We start from the raw sequence: 24,429 nt of genomic DNA, 5'->3' as shown, positions 1-24,429 counted from the left end.
AAACATTATGTTCTTAACTATTTAGGTCTTCCAACTCCTAAGCCCCTTGAGGTGTGGGACTTATTGTGTTTGTGTCTTCGATGCCTTCTGTAGGCAGACTACCTGCTACATTTTTATTATATGGATGGATAACATTAATAATGAGTTTGGAGATGCATTTCTGTTCCTAAGTTCAAAATCAGACTGCACAGCTTCCAGCTTCTGTACTTGTTGTTATCCTGTTTACCTCCCAGAAAATGAGGTACCTTTCTCCTTTATTTCCTTAGCAGGGAAAATCAAACTATAGTTTCCTTCTTAATGTCATAAATGTCTTAATGGCTCCTTGGGATCACTTCTTATACACTCTGCCTTTTGTATAGGAATACAACGTTTGATGAGGGCTTTAAAAAAAAGTTATTGCAGGGGCGCCTGGGTGGCTCAGTGGGTTGAGCATCTGACTCTTGATTTTGGCTCAGGTCATGATCTCAGGGTTGGGAGATGGAGCCCCACATCAGACTCCCTGGAGTCTGCTTCTCTCTTTATCCTCCTCTCCCTCTGCTCACGCACCACCCCCATGTGTGCACGCATGTGCTCTCTCTCCCAGAAACAAATAAATAAATCTTCAAAAAAAAAGTTATTGCAGAAATGTGCACAAATCATAAGTGTACATCCTGATGAATTTTCAGAGAGTGAATGCATTCAAGAAACCAGCATCCAAATACAGAAACAGAGAATGGAGTTTCACCCAAGAATTTTGTCATAAGTAGTCTGCACATGAAAACAAAAAAGAATTTTCAGATATGTATCATTATTTGGAGAAATCCAAGAAAATATGAGTGAAAATTTAAAATATATTCTGCTTGAGTAGACAATATTAAGATGCTTAGGTACAAAATAGTAATTATTTTCTTGTATAGTAACCAGTAACCAAACTAAAGATGTTAAAAATAAAAAGGTAAAACAAAAATTCATTCATAGTAGCAACTAAGAACATAAGATAATAATAAGTAAAAATATTATAGTCCTTTACAAAGAAAATAATATAACTTCACTTAGAAAAATAAGAGCAATCCTTACCAAACATAAATCTATTATGTTCCTGAAATGCATACAAAAATATTTTTAAAATGACAATTCTGGCACTACTATAAAGCAAACTGAATTCCCATGAAAATTATTGTAAAATTTATCTAGAAGACAAAGCACATGGGATGCCTAGATGGTTCAGTTGGTTAAGCAGCTGCCTTCAGCTCAGGTCATGATCCCAGGGTCTTGGGATCGAGTCCCTCATTGGGCTCCCTGCTCAGCAGGGAGCCTGCTTCTCCCTCTGCCTGCCACTCCTCCTGCCTGTGCTCTCTCTCTCTGACAAATAAATAAATAAAATCTTTGACAACAACAACAACAACAAATAGAAGACAAAGCACATTTTGAAATTGTAAATCAAAAGAATTAAAATAAATCTTACCCGACTAGATGAATAAAACATATCAAAAAACACATGAATTAAAACAGTGAAGAATCAACAAAAATCATATATAATAAATGAAAGACTATATCTCTTAAAGGCAGACCCTACTATAGTGGTTTTCACACTTACGCAGTCATAAGAATCACCAGGAAAACTAGGAAACACTGAAGACTCTGAGCTCTACCCCAGAATTTTTAAATCAAGTCTTCTTGGTGCCAGTCTTATACTCCTGCATTGGCCAGCCTCCTGGACAGTGATAATGGCAGAGAAAATCACCTAAATAGTTGATTGTCTTGATGGTTCCAACCCCACACTAACTCATACAAGATGTACAAGGAGAGTGAGATGATGCCTTTTCTAAGAACACAGACTCTTGGAACAGAGAGGGGATGTGGGTTAGCAACTACGTGGTTACAAACTATACTCACAGAACAGCATCTAGGGGCCTAGACAACTCTAGAAGAGTGCTTGAATGAATCTATCTATACAAACCCACACACTTTTGTCTGTTGTCTCGCTTTTTGACTCCACTCACTGGGACATTAAAAGGAAATATCTTTGATTCTCTTTTTATATATAAATCCAAGCATTCATGTTTATTCTCATTTCCATCGCCTTCTTGTCTAGGGCAGTTTTATGATTCTACCAACTATACGGGTAGGGCTTTCAGGAATTTTCATTACCATGTCATTCAAGGTAGTGGATTGCTACCATGAGCTAACCAACAAGCCTCTAAGACAGGCCTTCCTTAGTCACAATTGAAACTGCTGTTGACTCTTTTTCAAGTGTGTACAAGCCACGTTAAGTACAATAGAGCTTAATAGAGTGTGATTTCTACTTTATTATCTAGATGATTTGAACTGACCTAGATCGGTTTCCTACTGTTTCAAATTGGAATAGTTATCTGTTTGGAAGTTTTATTTTACTTTATTTTTTTTAAAGATTTTATTTATTCATTTGAGAGAGAGACAGAGAGACAGAGCAAAAGCAGGGGGAGAGGCAGAGGAAGAGGAAGAAGCAGACTCCCAGCTGAGCTGGGAGCCCAATGTGGGCCTCGATCTCAGGACCTGGAGATCATGACCTGAGCCAAAGGCAGATTCTTAACCATCTGAGCCACCCAGGTGCCCCTGTTTGGAAATTTTAAAATAATCATGTTATTGTGCCACATTGGACTATATGCAAAAATTTTAGATAAATAAAATTAAAGAAAACAGGAAGTATATGGAAATCATAGAGCCACTTGAGAGTATATGTAGAACTTCTGCAATCATAAAAGCCATGGAAGATATTTGCCAAAAAACAAGTGGAAGATTAGAACTCAGTAAAATCTGAACAAAAAAATTTTTAAAAGACAGAAATAAACTGGGTAAATTCTTGCTTAAAAAGACGTCAGATAAAATTTAACTATCAACATAGAGTGTATACTAACTAATAAGAAAAGTAATTTGGCAATATGTATCAAGAGACATAAGAATAATTACTACTTCCTCAGCGGTAGTCCCATAAATTCATTTTCAGAAATCATAAGGAAGGCAGTATGCACAGAATGCATATGTCCAAACACCGCTTTTAAGCAAGTAGTGTCCTATGGCCAGCTAGGGTTCCAAGAGTTCAATGATAGTCATAGCAGTTAACAGGCTATGAAGCCATGGGGTGCAGGGGTGGGCCCAAAGGACAATGATGAGAAGGTAAGCTGAAATCAGGAACAAAGGAAACAATCTAACACAAACCCCCAAAGGTTCTGACCTGCATCAACCAGCAGGCACCCACTTCTGGGGTGGTTCTACATTCCGAGGCAATGAGAGTTTGATCTGCCTGACAGCACCACCAGCAACACACTCTTTCCCTGTTGTCAGAAGGATAACAAGGAGATAGGAAAAAAAAAAAATGGAATGGAAAATGTGAGGTACCAAGTTGTTATCTGCAGAGTCTCAGGCACAGGAGTTTCTAAAAGGGTCCTATGGTTTGGCAAGGGGCTGGGCAGGGAGTGGTTGAAGACAGTGAGCTGTCTTCAGGGGAAGAAAAGGGAAGGAAAGTTTAGGGCACCTGAGTGGCTCAGTCGATTAAGTATCTGGCTCTTGATTTTGGCTCATGTCATGATCTCAGGGTCATGACATCGAGCCCACATCAGGCTCCACAGTGGGTGTGGAGCCTGCTGAAGATTCTCTCTTTGCTTCTCCTGCCTCCCCTTCACAGCAGCCCCCCCACCACTCTCACTCTCTCTCTAGGGAAAAAAATAAATGGGAAGAAGAGTTTAAGGGTATTATCTCTGGTAGGTAGAACTATAAGGATTTTTTTTCTTTCTACCCTTCAAAGTTTAAAAAATATTTAGCAATGTCCATTTTATTTTTTTATGATCAGAAAAATCAGTCATAAAATAAAAGGGAAAACATCCTTCCTTTATGTAAAGCTTGAAAATTTTGATTATTCCCTGGTATTCCTCAGGAGAAAAGAATAATCTCAAATAATGTTTTGTTGGAGGTTAAGCATTTACACTGTGAAAGGGCAATGAATACAGAAGGGTTTTCTTTTTTTTATCAATAGCTTATGCTGTTAAAAATCCTCTGAGAATGCTAAACACCAGGCAATAAATACAATTTCTTTTCTAAGTCCCATTTGCACAAGTACTTTTTTTGTTTGGATTTTCCAAGGACAACATTTGTGAAGGGGATAACAGAGTGGTAATGGAGCAAATGCACATTTTCAAATAAGATTATAAAACATTTTTCTACAGTAAATACAAGCAAAAGGAGAGGCCCCAAACATTGAAACAGTTTGCTATAGAAAATGCAAGGAATGATCCATGTTATATCCTATAATCTTTAGGAGCAAATGGGTAAAAACTTTACTTCCTGGGCACCTGGGTGATGCAGTCAGTTAAACGTCTGACTCTTGATTTCAGCTTAAGTTGTGATCTCAGTGTCCTGAAATGGAGCCGCAAGGCGTGCTCCACACTCAGCATGGAGTCTGCTTGGGATTCTCTCTCCCTCTCCCTATGTCCCTCCTTCCAACCCCATGCACTTGCACTCTCTCTCTCTCTCTCTCTCAAATAAATAAATAAATCTTTTTTTTTAAAAAAACCTTTACTTTCTATATATCTAATTAGTTAATTGTAAACATTGAGAATGATGTCAACTTAATGGAGTAAAGAAATTTGAGAGAATTGAAATCATACATTTTTTTCCAACTACAGTGTAATGAAACTAGAAATTGGTAACAGGAGGAAAATTCTCAAATTAAAGAGGGGGAAAACTCCCAAACTCATTTTGTAAGACAAGCATTTGACACCAAAGCCAAAGAAGGAGACTAAAGAAAAGAAAACCATAGGCCGATTCCCCTGATGAGTAGAGACACAAAAATCCTCAACAAAATACCAGCAAACCAAATTCAACAGCACATTAGAAGGATCATACACTATAATCAAGTGGAATTCATTCATGGGAGCAAGGATGGTTGAACATATGCAGATGAATAAATATGATACATCACATTAGTTAGAATGAAAGATAAAAATCATATGATCATTTCAATAGATAGAAGAAAAGTATTTGACAAAATCCTACATCCATTCATGATAAAAACTCCCTACAACTTAGGTATGGAAAGAACATACCTCAGTATAATGAAGACCATATATGACAAGCCCACAGCTAACATTATACTTAAAGCTGAAAGGTTGAACACTTTTCCTCTGAGGTCAGGAACAACAGAAGGGTACCCACTCCCATCAGTACTATTCAACATAGCACTGGAAGTCCTAGCCATAGCAGTCAGACAAAGTTAGAAAGATAGATAGATAGATAGAGGAATCAGAATTGGAAAGGAAGAAGTAATATGGTCTTTCTTTGCAGTTGACATGATTTTATATATAGAAAACCCTAAAGACTTCACTAAAAATTATTTAAATCTATCAACAAGTTCAGTAAAGTTAAAGGTTACAAAATCAACATGCAAAAATTAGTAGTTTCTATACACTAATAACAAATTATCTAAAAATGAAATAATGAAAGCAATGCCATTTGCAGTAATATCAAAAACAATAATATAATTAAAAATAAATATAATCAAGTAGGTAAAAGACCTCCACCATGAAAACTCCTAAGATACTGATCAAAGAAATTGAAGACACAAAGAAATGGAAAAATATCCCATGTATATGGATTAGAAGTATCAATATTGTTAAAACGTCCACATTAACCAAAGCTATCTCTAGATTCAATGCAATCCCAATCAAGATTCCAATGACAGTTTTTAGAAAAATATGAAAACAATCCTAAAATATGTCTGGAACCACAAAAGACCCCAAATAGCCAAAGCAATCCTGAGAAAGAGGAACAAAGCCAGAGGCATCACACTTTCTGATTTTAAACTACATGATAAAGGGATAGTAATTAAAACAGAGTGGTAATGGCATAAAAACAGACACATGGGCCAATGGAACAGAATCAAGAGCACAGAGCTAAACCCATGCATATGCAGTCAACTAATATTTGAAAAGGTAGCCTAGAATACTCAGGGGGGAAATGATAGTCTTATCAATAAACGGTATTGGTAGAATTTATATTCACTTGAAAAAGAAACTACATATCCATGTTATACCACTCATAAAAATTAACTCAAAATGGATGAAAGACTTAAATGTAAGCCCAGAAGCCAAAAAACTCCTAGAAGAAAACACAGGAAAAACATGTGGGTCATGTTAGCAATTTCCTGGATACGACACCAAAAGCACAGGCAACCAGATAAAAAATAGACAAGTGACTACATCAAAGCTTCTGCACAGCAAAAGAAATAATCAATAAAGTGAAAAAGCAACATATGAAATAGGAGAAAATATTTATAAACCATACATCTGAGAAAGGTTTAATACCCAAATACATACAACTCAATAGCAAAAAATAAAATAAACCAATTTAAAAATGGGGAAAGGACCTGAAAATATATTAAGAAAATATTCAAATAGCCAAAAGGTACATGAAAAGGTGCTCAATATCACTAAGCATCAGGGAAATGCAAATCAAATCTACAATGAGATATCACCTCACACCTGTTAGAATGACTATTATCGAAAAGACAAAACGTAGCAAGTTCTGGCAAGGATACAGAGGAAAGAGAACACTTTTCCACGGCTGATAGGAATGTAAATTGGTGTAGCCTATGTAGCCGCTTTGGAAAACACTATGAATGTTCCTCAAAAAAGTGAAAATAGAACTACCATATAAACCAGCAATTCCACTGCTGGGTATATATCTAAAGGAAAATAATTCACTATCTGGAAGAAACATCTGCACCCCCATGTTTATTGCACCATTATTTATATTAGCCAAGACATAAAAACAACCTAGGTGTTCATTGATAGGTGAGTAGATAAAGAAAATGTGATATATAGTGGTGACTATAGTTAGCAATACTGTATTATATATATGAATGCTGCTAAGAGTAAATATTCGAAAGCCCATTCACAAGATAAAAAAAAAATATTTGCAGTGGGTGCCTGGGTGGCTCAGTCATCAAGCGTCTGCCTTCGGCTCAGGTCATTGTCCCAGGGTCCTGGGATCAAGCCCCGCATCGGGCTCCCTGCTCAGCTGGGAGCCTGCTTCTCTCTCCCCCACTTCCCCTGCTTGTGTTCCCTCTCTCACTGTGTCTCTCTCTGTCAAATAAATAAATAAAATTTAAAATATATATATTTGTAGCTACATGAGGTGATGGATGTTAACTTATTGTGGTAGTCCTTTTGCAGTAGCAAATGATTATGTTGTACACTTTAAATGTACACAATATGTGAATATATCTCAATACAACTTAGAGAAAAAATCACCAATGGCCAGTGATTTATCCAATCACACCTCTGTAATGAAGCTTCCAAAAAAACCCAGAAAGAAGGAGGTGGGAGAACGTCCTACTTGTGAAGGTGCCGAGAGAGTGACATGCTCAGGGAGAGGGCATGAAAACAACTCTTCCATCTGACCGCTCCTAAATTGTATTCTTCTCTAATAAACTGGGAATGTAGTGAGTCAACTGGTTCCTGAGTTCTGTGAGCTGCCCTAGCAAATTAATCAAACCTGAAGAGGGGGTCATGGGAGACCCTGATATCTGGTCTGTCTGTCAGAAGTAGAAAGCAACTTGTACTTACACTTGGCATTGGAAGTGGCGGCCATCTTGTGGGACTGAGCCCCTCATCTGCATGATCTGACAGTATCTCTAAGTAGATAGCATCAGAATTGCCTCAAACTTATAGGAAACCCACCTAGCATCTCAGAATTGCTTAGAGAGGGAAAACTATCACCCATTTGATGACCAGAATACAGAAGTGTTAAGACTATTTTGTGTACTGTGAAGGAAAATGATACTGTGTTTTTTTTTTGAAGCCTCTTTCCAAATTGGAGAGTACACCATCCTGAAATAAAAGTGTAAAAGTGTTCATTTTTTTATCCAAATATCTTGCATGTTTTTTGTTTTTGCTTCTACTGAGCTGGAGTGAATTAACCTCTTAGTTATATGAAGCAAAGTCAGTTAAATAAATCAAATAAAAAATTGAAAACAATAACTTGAAAGAAAAAAATTAAGTATATTGTATCATTGATTAAAGTATCATTTCATGAAAACTAAATTTCTCCTTCCCTGATTACCCTAAATATCTTGTAAACAACATTTTTCAATCATGTTTAGAACATTTTCTTTTAGATTAATAACTTGAAGTGTTCATGGACCTTTTAAATTGCAAAGAAATCTGAACAAAGACTCCCTACTAAGATAAACTAAGATCCTCTGTATTTAAGGATTGCTTATTTTTATGAATTAAATCTTCTATATATACCTGGTAGTGATGCAGGAATTTTTGTCCTCATCAGCTCGTCCTCACATGTGTGAGTTGTGTCTAAAGGAAAAAGTATCCGGGAGAATAGGGAAAAAATGAATTTCCTGTAACGTAAGTTCCTAAGATGTGGCAGCATTAGCAGAGAATGATGGAGCCCCTAAAATGTGTCCAGCGCTATCAGTTGTGGGAGGATGATGGCGAATAAGCCAGGTACAGCTGCAGCCAGAGGGGGAGAGAGCCAATAAAACAATCAATTATAATACAGGGTAGCGAGGGAACTGAGCAGCAGAATACAATGTCCTGAGGGAGCTCTGCTAGTATGTAGCTAGAAGTCTAAAAGTTTCCAGGGGGAAATGGCACCTGTTAATAGGATGGGCACAGATAAGATGGGGGACTGGTGTTCCAGGCCAAGGAAATGAGAGCAAACGGCAGCTTGCTGAGGAATGGAAGGATTTCACTTTGACATGAGTGTGGAAAGAACTTACAGATTTTATGGGAATGGCAAAAACACAGGGTGGCAAAGTAGGCCAAAGCCAGAAGCCATGAAGGGCCTTGTCGGACATGTCAAGAAGTTTGATTTTATCTCAAGGGCAATGGAACATCAGAGAAGGAGCTTGAGAGGGGAGGGCTGACAGAGAGATGGGTTTAATGGTAACAAAAGTAGTAAGAACTGCCTCTGAATGCTTCCAGGGATACTTAGTAAACACACCTTTCGTCTGTGCTACAGCCCTAGAATAATATTATTCCCACTTTCCACATAAGGAAAGTGAGAATCTTGTAGAGAGAGTTGGCCAAGTGTTCACACAGCTAGAATGGGCCTGAGCCACAACTGGAACTCAAATCTGTCTGAGCCTCGGGGAGATCGGGGGGATAGTGAGGTCAGTATTAGGTTGAACCACGTAAAAGAGCTGAAAACAATTTCCCATGGTTGATTCTGTCTTACCAACCCCCCACACCCTCCGAAATTAAATTTCAATTTCAAAAATTAAGCTGCCAGATGCACATATCTAAGGAACAGAGATGTCACTGGAAATTCTCAGTCCAACTTATTTTGGCAATGTCACTCTGCAGACTTAACCCAAAGGTCCTGGATTCATTTTCTTCTTTCTCTGCTTCTGTCATTCCAAGTCTTCTTGTGGTCTTTTAGCTTTCTGTAATTCCCTAGCAGCCAGAAGCCCTCTGACTCGCCCAGTGTGTTGCAGGACCTTTGGCTCCACTGCATTTCCCCAGATGCCTCTATTCTCAGTTTGCTTTCGCAAATTTCAGCAGCCCAGCTCAGGCAGAGAGAATGAGAGATGTGAGTGCACAGTAAATCCACCTCTGAATCCTGCATTCCTAGGGAAGTCTGCTTGGGATTTTCTCTCTCCCTCTCCTTTGGGCCTGCTCTCGCTCTCTCAAATAAATAAATCTTTTAAAAATAAATTAAATAAAATTCTAATCAAAGGTGGGCAATTACATTGACCTGTATGTCTGCATCAATAGGACCTAAGCCTAGCCGTCAGTTTAATATAGGCTCTTGACAATGAGGTCAATAATCCCATTCTTCTTCCTTCATTATTATTCTTTCTCTTCCTTGGTCCTCTGCATCTGCAAAAAAACTTCCACAAGAAATTTGTTCATGCAAAATATTCTGCCTCAGTTTTTCGCAAGCCCAGGTGTCTCAAATAACAACTTATTTTTGTGAAGCTTATAATATGTTTGTTATGAAGAAAAATTAACAAAACAATCTAACTACCACTACAGAAATGTATTAAATAATTATCACTCCAGAAATCTCTTGATGTACAGATCAAGGAGTGGACAGATAGATGGATAAAGATGGTGGTAAATAGAAATCTGGCTAAGTGAATAGATCAGTAGGGAGGGAGGGAAAAGATAGATTAATCAAAAGACAAAAGTAATTGCATAAAAAGTTGATCGTCCTCTGCATGCTGCTTTTAAAAAAAATAAGATTTAATTTTTGCATTTAACAAAAGAAGAAACCCAGGGGAAGCTGAAGAAATGGCTGGAACTTAAATACATGTTTCTTCATTTCAATTTATAATTTTCTGACTCTTTTATGAGTAAGAAACATAGACATGGAGCAACATTAAATATCTAGAGTTATGATTTCTTGTAAATGACATGTTTCAATTTTAGGCAGAATAATTGACTCCTTGCTTTTAAAAATAAAGAAATTAGCACTCTTGCATATACTTCAGTCTTCACTTCCAACCCCCTAATTTGGGGTATATAATTTCTTATGATACCAGGTTTATAACATTTATTTTCTGTTCTATAACCATAATTCTCTCAGTTATTTAGCCTAAGCTTCTATATTTAAATAGATGCAATGATAAATACCAGTCCTTTTGCTATACTTTTCAGTAGTCATTTCTTGGTTGAATGGGTTTAATCATTCATTTGTTTTTAAAGAAAGGCTCATAATTCCTCTATTCCGTGAATTTGTATGTGCTTTCAAATGCCAGTCTGTTGCCTTTTGTACTAGAAAAACATGTTGAAGGTTATAAAGTTGTTGCCTTGGTCTTCTTCCTGCTAAATTCTGTAGACATTCCTCCACCATCTTCTGGAAACGAGCAGTGGCTTAATCCTTTACTATTCTGTCCATTCGTTGGTTGGCAGGAGTTCATCCTCAGTAGTTTCTTCAAGAAGAAATCATGGGGGGACGCCTGGGCGGCTCAGTCGGTTAAGGGTCTGCCTTCGGCTCAGGTCATGATCCCAGGGTCCCGGGATCAAGTCCCACGTGGGGCTCCCTGCTCATGGGGATTCTACTACTCCCTCTCTGTCTGCCTGTCACTCTGCCTGCTTGTGCTCTCCTTCAATCTCTGTCAAATAAATAAATTAATTAAATCTTAAAAAAAAAAGGGGTGGGGGGAAGAAATCATGGGTGCTATGGCCACACCAGCACACCAAAGCCTGGGCAGAAGGTGGTCCTGCTCCAAACCCTGTACTTTAAAAGTGCCTTGAACTAGCTTATCCCAATTCAGATCTTTCCCCAGGGAGCAAAGGGTTTGCAGCTTTAAGGGACTTTGTGCTTGTGCCTATTCTAGATCGCATTTGGAGCGCATGAGAGCCCAACATTCTCTACCCAAACAGCCGTGAACCTGTTTCCAGAGCCTACACAGATGTCTTCCCCAGGTGCATCTCCTGAATGTGGACCAAACCACCACAACCCATGTGGACTAAGGTATTCATATGACATCTCTAAACATTTACAAGGGTCCTGGGGCCAGGGCTGGCTCTTTCTGTACAATAATATTCTGGTTTGTTCCTCTGAGGAGCTGAAAAATTCTAAATTTAAACCAGATTTTTGAGAAGTATATTTATCAAGGTAGGAGGAGAGAATATATTTTTTATAGTTCTTAGCTCTCTCTTTCTCTCTCTTTCTCTCTCTCTCTCTCTATATATATATAAAATCTTAGACATAATCTTGTAAATTTTGACATATGGTACCTTAGCCTCCATTTATAGTTTTGTGTAGTTTCCACTGAGGTGCTGGCAAGGTAGCATCTGAAAAAGTTTGTTTGCTTGCTTTTTTACTCAAGAATTTTAGTCCATTTACCTAACAAATGAAAACCAACTTGGCCAGCTCTAATATTTTGGGGTCTCTCTTTCCTCAGAATCCTGTTAACTCATTTGCCTATTGCTGAGGAAAATGTTAAAAAACACTGATATTATTTTTTCATTATAGGTGACTTGTACTTTCTACTGTTATGCCTAAAGAATGATGTATTTTTGTTGAAAGCTCAATAATTTAACTAGGCATGTCTTGTTATTTATAATTCTATCAGTTTTTCTTAAACGAATGTGTTTTTTAATCCCTATATTCAGTTGTGCCATTAATTCAAGGAATGTTGCTTTCTGGTTTTTTGTTGTTGTTGTTGCTTTCTGTTTTATTTTTAATTATTTTTATCCTCACTGAGTTATGGTCTATAATTGAGCAATACATATTTTCTTGTACCCATGCTCTTTCTCCTTCACATATTACATCTGCCTCATTGCTTTGAGCTCTTTGCTTCTTTCTTTTTTTTTTTTTCTTTTAGATTTATTTATTTATTTGACAGAGAGAGACACAGCGAGAGAGGGAACACAAGCAGGGGGAGTGGGAGAGGAGAAGCAGGCTTCACACCAAACAGGGAGCCTGATGCGGGGCTGGAGCCCAGGACCCTGGGATCATGACCCGAGCCAAAGGCAGACGCTTAACGACTGAGCCACCCAGGCGCCCCTCTTTGCTTATTTCTTATGTGTTCAAGGTGATTGTATTAATACTTTCTTCCTTGAAATAATTTAATTTTAGTCCAGTTTATTCCATTGCTTAGTATTTCTAATTCATATTTTTAATTCAGTAAAAGTGATTTTTGGACCTCAGGTTTTTTGTTGAATTCTGTACATTCTCTTTGTATTTTATTTTGGTGTTTTCATTCCTGGACTTCTGTCTCTCAATTTATTGAATTTTCCCTTTTATTAACCTCTTCTGCAGTACAGTATTAATGAGGAATTTTCTTTCGTTCTTTAGATTATGGTTTATTTTCAACCCAGTTGCTTTACCTGTGTTTTCTTTCCTCTCCCTATTTCTCGGACAAAGGGGTGCTGTTGTATTTGCCCAGCCCTTGAGGATATCTTCAGTTTAATCCTGCTAAAGTGAGCAGATCTATTTGAAATGCGCATGAATCCTTCCTAATTCACTTCCCACCTTATCTGAAACCTGCTTATCTTCCCCTGAGGCAATGTGTATAATTACCAACAGTGTTATCACAGCCTAACCACTTAGCTGGGGGCCAAGAGACTGAGAGGAGTTCATTTAGAGTTTGCCTGGGATTTTTAGAAAAGCTCCACTTTTTCTTCAAAACACCTATTAAATATGCTTTACTAGAATTCACAACACAATGTGCTTGTGTGTGTGCCTGTGTTTGTGTGCGTGCCTGCATGCATCACAATGGGCACAAAAGCAGGATGCCACTCCAAGATGATAAACCCTGGGGTTGGAGATCACCTCTTTATTCCAGCTGAGAGTTACAGGCTTCCTTCAAAGACACTTTCCATTTTCCCATTCCACCTTCCCACTTCGGTGGTTTATTTTTGACCAGAGACAGAGACCTAACCAATAAATTCTGATTCACTATATCTGTGGTAGAGAACAAAATCTATAGTTTCATCAGTGTGGGAAAGTTTTTAGTTATTGTTTCTTTAAATATTTTGATGTCTCATTCCATTTCTGGGACTCCAATTACATATTTTTGTAGCACACTTGATATTGCCCTCCATGTGATGATGCTGTTCGTTTTTTTCAGTCTTTTTTCTTACTGTGTTTCAATTTGGAGATTTATATTGATAAAGCTTTAAGTTTGCAGCTCTTTTTTCCCTGCAGTGTCAATCCCATCCAGTGTGCTGCCGTCCCAAGACAACATATTTTCAACCTCTAGAAATTTGATTTGTGTCTTCTTTTAGTACTTCTATGTCTTTATTATGCTCATACTTTCTGCTACCTTCTTGAACATATGGAATATATTTGAAGAGCCATTTTAATGTCCTTGTGTATGAATTCTATCATCTTCTGCCTTTGGGGGTCTCTTTCTCTTGATCGATTTCCCCCTCATTATGGATCATACTTTCTTGTGTCTTTGCTTGCTAGGTAATTTTGATTAAATGTCAGAGATTGTAAATTTTATGCCGTTGAGTATTGGATTTTGTTGTAGTCCTGTATTTTTAGGGATTTGTTCTGGGATACAGTTAATTTGAAACAATGCAAACCTTTGGAGACTTACCTTTAAGCTGTGTTAGACTGTCACAGAAAAGCCTTTAGTCTGTAGCTAATGTGGTCTCATTACTGAGGTAATAATCTTCTGAGAACTTTACTTGACAACACATATGTTAAGAGGGGAGACGAACCATGAGAGACTATGGACTCTGAGAAACAAACTGAGGGTTCTAGAGGGGAGGGGGGTGGGGGGATGGGTTAGCCGGGTGATGGGTATTAAAGAGGGCACGCATTGAATGGAGCATTGGGTGTTATATGCAAATAATGAATCATGGAACACTACATCAAAAACTAAAGATGTAATCTATGGTGATTAACATAACATAATAAAATTTAAATAGATAAATAAATAAATAAATAAAAAGGGGACCTTCCATTTTTGTGAACTATTCCTTGCTCTGTGTGATCCTTAGACATTGTACTACCTGTTCCTTTATATTGATTCTTCCTCCAGCCTTGGGTAGATGTGCATGCATTTATCACCAGTACTTTGCTCTTGACGCAAGAGGAATCTCTGCAGATTTCCAGAGTACTCTTTCTCTGTTTAAGTTCCCCTCCATTTTTTTACAGGCTGGATACTGTCTCTAAGCAGTGAGCTGCGGCAATGGTAAGGCTTAATTCATTTGTTTTGCTTCTCTTAGGGATCACTCTTCTATGTTGCCTGTTGTCCCATGTCTGAAAAAAGTTGCTCCCTACATTGGTTGTTTTGTTTGTTGCTTAAATCAGGAAGGTGAATCTGGTTCTTGTTGCACCACCATGTTTGGAAGCAGGAATCCTCTCATGACTGATACATTTAATTTTTTTAATTTTTTATTTTTTTAAGATTTTATTTACTTGTCAGAGAGAGAGAGAAAGAGAGAGAGCGTGCACAAGCAGGGGGAGCGGCATGCAGAGGGAGAAGCAGGCTCCCCGTCGAGCAGGGAGCTAGATGCAGCTCGATCCCAGGACCTTGGGATCATGGCCTGAGCCGAAGGCAGATGTGTAATGACTGAACCACCCAGGCGCCCCATGACTGATACATTTTAAACAAAGGGTTGCAAAGGGCATTTGTTTTTGGCCCAACTATTAAGCAGAAATGGTGGCCAAAAATAAAACTGGTACCAAAGAGGAAAGTATCTGGGACCATCTTTAAGTCCTGCCAAAAGAAGAAAAGAGGTTATGGACCATACCTCCCACAGGATGATCCAGATCCTTCTGTCCCCCAGGACTTAATTTCTCTTCGCCACCCTGTTTTTGTTTTTCCTCCTGAACTTCCGCATGCAGCTCTTACATATCTAACACATATGATAAGACAGACTGTCTATTTTTGGTGATAGAATCTAGAGAGAAAGGAGAACTCTTTAATCCCACTGTATTTGGTAGGACAGGGATTGTGTACCCTTGATTCCTGACTTTGCAGTTGCATGGAGAAGCTTTGGAGTCTTCCTTTGTAAATTATCCAATATGTAATAGCTTAACTTGGAATTTCAGTCTTTCCCTTTCTGACATGAAACTCTTAGGTCTCACAGCATCCAAGAAAATTACCATTGAAATTCTGTCATCAGTAGAGACATGCTCTGGGAGCCATTTAAAGGATTAGAGCCACATCAGAACCTCATTTAAGCATAATTTACTTTCCAAAGCTATATCACCTTGATTAACTAAATTAGTAGTTCCTTAAGAGGCCTCGTGATTTTAAATGAGTCACTTTACTTGTAATGTTTTGCAATAAGACTTAATTTACTGGCACCTTCTCCTATAGTTCCGATTTGCTGATGTTTTCCAAAGTCCAAGAGAATGATTGGTTCATGGGGAAATGGCACTGCTTAGAAAATAAACTAGAACACAGCTTGTCTTTCTATGCTCCATCTGCTCAACCATGTCTTATTAAATTAAATTCTAGGAAAGCATCTCACTGTGTTTTAAAATGCCACGTTGGACTCTGGAAATTAAAAATAATGTTATTGCCTTGAATGCATTTGTTGACATTTTAGTGTTAAAATATGAAGGTCTAAGTTCTAGTTAGAGAAACACTGACCGTAGGTTGTACAACACTTGAGATTTGCACTCAAAAGCTAGGTATCATAACACTGGGTTTCTGAAGCAAGTTTAGACATGGATGAAATCGGGCTCAGAGTGATGTCTGCCCCGATCCCAAATTTGACCAATCCAGAGAGCAACTTCTTAAAGAAATCACATTGCATGACCTCAAAGTATGTTCGTAAGATATGGATAATTAATGATTTCAACCATGGCTCATTTTTGGTAAGTGACATGGTGATTAACAATGTGGGCATTAGTCCCTTGATGCCTGAATCTGGGTAATAAACCTAACATAAAGGACACACACACACACACTTCCTAAGTGTGTCTTTAATGAAACACTTAAGAAACAAAGCACTAGGAATTGGGGAGGAGAAAATGAGAGGATATAAAATATCAGCATTTATACTCAACATTAACTCCTTAAACTAATGATGGCCAATTTTCTCTTGGTAGACATTAATCAGTCTACCAGAAGGTATTCATAGTATGATAACATCATAAAGCATTAGAGTCAAAATAAGTAATTAATGTCATCTAGTCCAATCTTCTTTCTTGACAAATGATATCCCAAGACTAGCCTAATATCAGCCAGATAAACATTAAAAGCAGTGGAGCTAAAAATCTAGGTCCTCTCTTTCCCAACCCAGGGTCCTTACTACCTCTGCACTAATATTGGGGGAAGTGACTTGGTAAGGAACATGACAAATTAATCAGAGTGCTGATGATTACTCTTGTATAACTGAACCAATAGCAGAAGTATCACTGGATGATGGGATTAAGGAAGAATTATTTCTGCTTTCTGCTATTCTATATATTTCAATTTTTAAATCAACACAAATTAATTTTCATATTGGCAAAATACAGATTTCATTTAAAATTCATTTAGAAAAGTTTTCATGGTACCCTTTACCCAAACACTTCAAAAACTACATTTGCAAAATAGTATTTATACTGTTTAGATGGAGATTTTAACAGAGTTCACAAAAAATATGTAATCTGAGACAAATTTGTAGCAAGTCCTGGAACTCAGATATGATTTCACCATAGTAGCATTAGTATGCTCATTTTTTTTTTTTTTTTAGATTTAGGTTGTGTTTGCTGTGAGAGAGAGCACGTGTGTTTGTGCACGTGTGTGTGTGTGCGCGCGCACGCGTGTTGCTAGAGTTAGCTCAGAAGTTCTCATTCATGCAGTGTAAGGCCATCGCATGATGCATGATGTATATGTTATGGCCAGATCTGTAGTGGCAATGCCTGGTAGTATAATGGCTTACCCTTTCGGGTTCTTCAGTTAATTCAATTGGCCACCAGAACACTATGACCTAGCTAACCCCTTATTATTTCAATGAAAATTTTGATTTGCTTTTTTAATATTAAGTAGTGGTTGTGATGGCTAATTTTATATATCAACTGGACTGGGCCACAAGGTGTCCAGATATTTGGTGAAATATTATTCTGAGTATTTCTGTGAGGGTGTTTATTGATAAAATTAACATTTAAATTAGTAGACTAAGTAAAGCAGATTGCCTTCCCTAATGTCTGATGTGGACCCCAGTCTCATCCACATTAGTTGAAGGCCTACGTAGAACAAAAAGGCTGATCTTTCCCTGAGTGCAAGAATATTTCCTACTTGGCTGCCTTAGAACTGGGACGTCACTTTTTTCCTGCCATCAGACTTTAACTGGGACTTTTGATCTTCCTGTGTCTTGAGCTTGTTAGCCTTTACACAGGAGCTACACAAGTAGTTCTTCTGGGTCTCCAGCTTGCTCACTCACCGGGCAGATCTTGGGATTTGCCAGTTACCATAATCACATGAGCCAATTCTGGATAATAAACCTGTCTCCCCCTCCCTCCTCCCTCTCCCTCTCTCCCTCTCTATACATAGATGAGGAAACGGAGTCACAAAAGATTAAGTGACTTATTTACGGTCATGTCACGAGTAAGTAATAGAACCTGGATTTAAACACTGTCTTCACAGTTCACTATAAAAGGGTCAAAACCAAACAAAAACAGAGTCAGTTGCAAAGTGGCTGAAACTTCTACTTTGGCCGATGCCATGACATTTCTAGTAGTTGTCGTGACTTTTTTTCTTCTCTCATCGATAGGTAATTATTGTATATCACTTTGGGAATAAAACTTTTTCATCCAGTCTGGAAATCTCTTCCCTTTAATTAAAGTCCTTGATTTTTTATTTACACGTTATGTAATTATTAATATGGTCGGGTTTAATTCTATTTTCCATTTGTTTCAATTGTTTTTTGTTCCTCTGTTTCTGACTTCTTATGGGATAACTGAATATTTGTTTAGTTACGTTTGATTTCCTTTATTTGGCTTTTCCATTTAGCTCTTTGTATTATATTTAGTGGGTGCTTCTAGTCCTTAAAATATGCATCCTGGGGTGCCTGGGTGGCTCAGTCGGTTAAGCATCTGCCTTCAGCTCAGGTCATGATCCTGGGGTCCTGGGATCGAGCCGCACGTTGGGTTTGCTTCTCCCTCTCCCTCTGCCTGTGTCTCCCCATGCTTGTGCGCTCCCTCTCTCTCTCTCCGTCAAATAAATAACTAAAATCTTTAAAAGAAATAAATAAAAATAAAATAAAATATGCATCCTTACCTCACTACAATCCATTGAGACGTAAGATGGTACCACTTGATGTAAAACTAAAAGACATGCAACACTTGAATTCCATTTAGCACCTCATCTTTTCTGCAACTATCATATATATTACATTTGCCTATGTTATAAATTCTAAAATACAATACTTTTTTTTTTTTTTTTTGCTTTAAATAGTCAGGTGTCTTTTAAATAAGCCAAGAGAAGGAAAAAAAAAAACCAGCTAAGTCACAGATTTACAACTTCCAGTGTTCTTTGTTTCTGTCCGTAGATCTGAGTTTCATCTGATACCATTCTCTTCAGCCTGTAGAACTTCTTTTAGCAGTTTGCCTGAGACAGGTGTATTGGCACAATTATCTGTCAGCTCTTAATTATCAGAAAATGGCACTTTCATCCTCACTTTTGAATTATAATTTGAATTATATTTTTGCTGAATCTTGAATTCTGTGTTGACATATTTGCTTTCACTATTTGAAAGATATTCTTTCATTGTCTTGCAGCCTCTGTGTTTCTGATGAGAATTAAATTGTATGTAAATTATCTTCTCTGGCATCACAGATCTTCTCATTGTCTTTGGATTTTTACAAGTATGACTATGATGTTGCTACATGTTTGATTTTGTATTTACGCCACTTGGGATTTGCTAAGCTTCCTGAATAGATAAGCTAATGTTTTTAAGAAATTTGGGAAATTTTTATCTACTATTTCTTCAAAAAAATTTGGGGCCATTTCCCCCGTTTCCTCTCTCCCTGGGACTATTTTTACATGGCCAAGTTTTTTGTACAGTCTACATGCTCAAGATGTTTGCTGAATAATTGTTACTGAATGATTTGCCCTCCCATAGAAGAATCCCCGCCTATGGGTTTGCTCCTTGTAGATAACACTTTGCATTCTGACGCCCTATTGTGTTATTTCCTACCTGCCAGAGCTCCCTGCAACTCTCTCTGGAGTCCATGATGACAAACTTGACTTTTTTTATGATATGTTAGTGGGGAAACCTTAGGAGGCAGCGCTGTACAACCCTGTGAATCTTTACTAAGTAGTTTAGTCTGTCCTTTACTCCATCACACCAGCTCTCGCTGGTGGCTCACCTGTTCTGAAACAAGTTGACTAGGCTATCCCTACCCAAATCTTGACATTCAATACCTTGAAGACAATGTATCAAATGTCATCTTCAAATACTGTACCTAGCACCTGTCGGGATGTGTATTGCAGTAAGAAAACTCTTCCTAAGACAGAGACAATGATATCAGAGGAAAAGAGGATAAGCGGGTTAGGAAATTAAATTTTAGGAAAAAAATAGTTATTTCCAAACATTAGCTATGCAATTTCTACTGTCTACCAGGCACTTCACTAGATGCTACAGGGAGAACTAAAGATAAGTCTGAAAATCTTGAGTCTCAAACCGGTTAAAACTGGATGAAATAAGATGACTCCCAAGCATTTTATATATTAAAGAAATCTGTCCTCCAAACTCATCTTAGTTCACCAATTGTTCTAATGTACTTTCCTTTAACAATACAACTAATCAACATAAGCAAAAGGAACACTTTCCCATGTGTGCAGAGATTTTTAAGCCCTGGGGAAATGAAGCACTTTGAGAAATATGTCATTAGTTCACACGTAATTAGTAATCCTCAAAATTCCTCTGTGGTCTGCCTATTCCTCCCTCCCCCCACCCCAATTCCTAAAAACCACTGGTCTTTTTACTGTCTCCTCAGTTTTTCAGGATGTCTTATAGTCTGAATCATCCAGTCTGTAGGCTTTTCAGACTGGCTTCTTTGCCTGAGTAATATGTATTTAAAGTTCTTTCATGTCTTTTCATGACTTGATACAGCTCATTTCTTTTGAGTGCAGAATAATATTCCATTGTCTGGCAGTCTATGTATCCATTCACCTACTGAAGGACAGCATGGATACTTCCAGGTTTTGACAGCTAGGAATAAAGCTGTTGTAAACATTTACGTGCAGGTTTTTGTGTAGACATAAGTTTTCAACTCCCTTTGGTAAATACCAGAGTGAAATTGCTGAATCGTATGATCAGGGTATATTTAGTTCTTGTTAGAAACTGCCCAACTGTCTTCCAAAGTGGCTGTAAAATTCTGCACTCTCACCAGCAAAGAATGACAGTTTCTATTGCTCCACATCCTCGCCAGTATTTGGTGTTGTCAGTATTCCAGATTTTGGCCATTGTAATAGGTGTGTAATGCTATCTCATTGTTACTTTCATTTGCATTTCTCTGATGACATATGATTGGAGCAGTTTTTCATATGCTTATTTGCCATCTGTGTGTCTTCTTTTTTTAAAAAAAAAATTTACTTATTTGAGAGAAAGCATGAGAAGGGGGAGGGTCAGAGGGAGAAGCAGACTCCCTACTGAACAGGGAACCCAACAAGGGCTTGATGCTGGGACTCCAGGATCATGAACCGAGCCAAAGGCAGTCACTTAACCAACTGAGCCACCCAGGCTCCCACTGTGTATCTTCTTTGATGGGATGTCTTTAAGGGCTTTGGCCCATTATGTAATCAGATTGTTTTCTTACTCTTGAATTTTAAAAGTTCTTTGTATATTTTAGAAAATAGACCTTTATCAGTTATATCTTTGCAAATATTTTCTCCCAGTCTGTGGCTTGTCTTCTCATTCTCTAGGGAATTTACTTTTCAGTCTTGTTGACTTATACTGGACTTGAAGTCAGCTAAAACCTCTAAAGCAAATGAATTCATAGAATATGAAGACTTTCCTAGCTAGAAGTCTTTCCTGGGATCCACATTTCACTAGAAAGTTTCCAGGACTATTCCCAGAGGATAATTTCATACAAATTTAAGTAAGAATATAATGTCAAAAAAGAAAAAAGAATATAATGTCATAATGCAAGACTTGAAAAATATGACAAGATCATTTATTAGGTTTTTAATACCCTATAAAGTTGTAACACCAAGTTTCTAAAACTTAAAAAAAAATAATAAAATCTCCTGCATGTAAATCCAGAAAGCTCTGTGTACTTGTCCAATCTTTTGTAGATGGTGGGATTTCATAAGTTAGTAACAACATTTGCAAGAGGGGGAAAGGAAAGATATTCTTTCTCCTTTTTTATCTTTTGTTTTTCACAGTAAGGACTTTTAAAAATAGCATAGCTATACTGCCATATACAGAAAAGAACATTTTATGAAATGAAAGCAAGAACATGTTGCCACCCCTCCCTGGAAAAGGGCAATCTGTGGGGGAGGAAGGAGACAGAGATGGATGACACCTGTACTGATCTGCTTGGGCTGCCATAACAGCATATGACAGGCTGGGTGGCTTCAACAACTGAAATTTATTTCTCACTGTTCCTAGAAGTCCAAGATCAAGGTGACAGCAGGGCCAGTGTCTGATGAGAGCTCTCTCCTTGGATTTCAGATGACCAGCCTATCACTGTGTCCTCATACGGCAGAGAACAAGAGAGCTCTGGTATCTCTTCTTCTTCACAAAATGTCACCAGTCTTATTGAATTACAGCCCCACCCTGATGACCTCATTTAATGTTTATCACCTCCTCACAGGCTCTATCTCCAGATTCCGTCCCTGGGGGCTTAATGAAATTTGGGGGAACACAGTTCAGGGCATGGCAACACCTTGTCAACCAACAGAGATGACTGGGGAAAGGCAAAATATTATATTTGAGAACTTTTTGTTACAATGCAATATAAACAAATGAGAATGTAGTGGCACAAATGGAAAAAAAAAATTATTCTGTAAAAATGGTGAAACAATCCAGGCTCAGTCACTATCGGATGAAGCAGAAAGTCACACATTTAGAATATAAAAGTGTTATCATCATGGCTAAGTTGAGTGTAAGCTGCAAAGGGCAATGTGCTGCATGTGAAGAAGCCAGATGCTCCATGATTTTCTCTCAGAGTTTTATAGGTAGTCTGAGTTATAGGTTATAGCTAATTATCCAAAAGTCAGAACTGCATGACTACTCAGATCTGGGTAAATACACTATCCCTCAGCCCATATATATACCTTCTGTTGTAGAGGCTGCAGGGACAAACGGGCTTAGAGGTGAGAGCAAGTGGGGAGAACTGAAAGGAAAGAGAAGAAGGGAGAAAAGAAGAGCATTACCTTCCCAGCAGCATAAACAGAGTCATTTTGTGGAAGTAACAGAATTGTTCACAATTATTAAATCAAGGACTGTGACCTTATAGGACCAGAATACAGCTGCAGTGACAATTATTAAACAATGGGGAGAATGATCTATATATTTTGGCCCAAAACTAAATATATTCATAATGATTTTTAAAAGTCAACAAATTCTTTGATTCTTCTCTGAAAGGGAGAGTCTAATTTCTCTCCCCTTGAATGAAAATCATGCTTAGTGATTTATGAAAGGCCATGGTGGAAGTAAAAGTGTGCAACTGCCAAGGCTGTGTCACAAAAGACATGTGGATATTTCCTCCTCCTCTCTCAGATCCTTCACGCTGGCAGAAGCCAGTTGTCATGCCAAGAGGACACACAAGCAGCTCTGTGCAGAGGTCCACATGTCAAGGGACTGAACCTTCTCCCAGCAGCCAGGTGGGGTGGCATCTTAGAAGCACATCCTCCTGCCACGGTCAAGCCTTCAGATGGGGACACCCAGCTGACATCTTAACTGCTCCCTCATGAGACACCCTAAGCTAGCACCAAACAGCTAAGCTGCTCCTGCACACCCCACCCACAGAAACTAAAATAATATATGTTCTTCATTTTAAGCTAATTTGTAAGCTGCTAAATTTATTAAGTGAAATAATACATGTCTATTGTTTTAAGCTGCAGTAATATAAAGCTAGATTAGCTTTACATAATATATATTATTAGATAATATATAATATATATTAGGATAATATATATTATATATCTAATTATATATTATATATCTAATTGATGTATTTTGTAGCTAATGATATATCTAATATCTAATAACTAATGTAATATCTAATGTTCAACAGAGGGAAGATCAACAGATTCTTGAATAGCAAGTGTGCTGAGTAGGGTTCCATTTGTGTTTCTGTTATCAACTATACTCATGTTTCACTGAACTCTTTCTTCTGCCTTCAGCCCTGTCGATGGTGCCTGTCAGTAAATAAAAAGGTGATTAAATTTAATGTCATTGAAATTTTTGCCTTTGGTTTTTTGTAATAGGAAACTTGTCCCAGTAATTGAGAATCAAGTCACAGAGCAAACAAATCAAAATCCATACTAGAAAAAGAATGATTTCTCACCCCCCCTCCCCTGGAACTAATTCTGTCCCTGGCCACAGGAAATCTTAGGACCTTGAAGACCATAACTTAGAGAATCAAAAGCCAGGTGGCCTGACTTCTGCTTCTGCTCTAATGTTGGTTTTGAGCTTGAGTAGGCTGTCTCCTTACTCCTGCCAGCCAAACCCTGGCTGTTGCATTCTTCCTATCATACAAGTCTTTCCTGTGGTTTCTTGGATGGTTCCCCAGTCTTTATGAGGCTAAAATAGACACAGTTCTGCTCCTAAAACCCAGTAACTGATCCCCAATAACCATTGCTGTCCTTCTCTTATGTCAACTCCTGACCTCCCTGAATTTCTGCCTGCTGTCTATTCCTCAAGCTGTCATTTGTTTAGAGGTTAATCTAATCTCCCAAATCTTTCTCATTCCCATATAACCAGATCTTAAACATGGGTCCCCCTCTTATTTCCCTCCTACCTCCCTATTCCTTTTCTTTAAGGCCCTATGCCTCAAATCAACAACCTCTGAATAATTTCCCTTACTAAGTATGTACAGGTT

The sequence above is a fragment of the Callorhinus ursinus genome, unplaced genomic scaffold (assembly GCF_003265705.2).
Source record: "Callorhinus ursinus isolate GAN/ISIS: 27379988/994484 unplaced genomic scaffold, GSC_fseal_2.0 scaffold23, whole genome shotgun sequence".
NCBI classification, from domain to species: domain Eukaryota; kingdom Metazoa; phylum Chordata; class Mammalia; order Carnivora; family Otariidae; genus Callorhinus; species Callorhinus ursinus.
Note: the sequence above shows the minus strand (reverse complement) of the source record.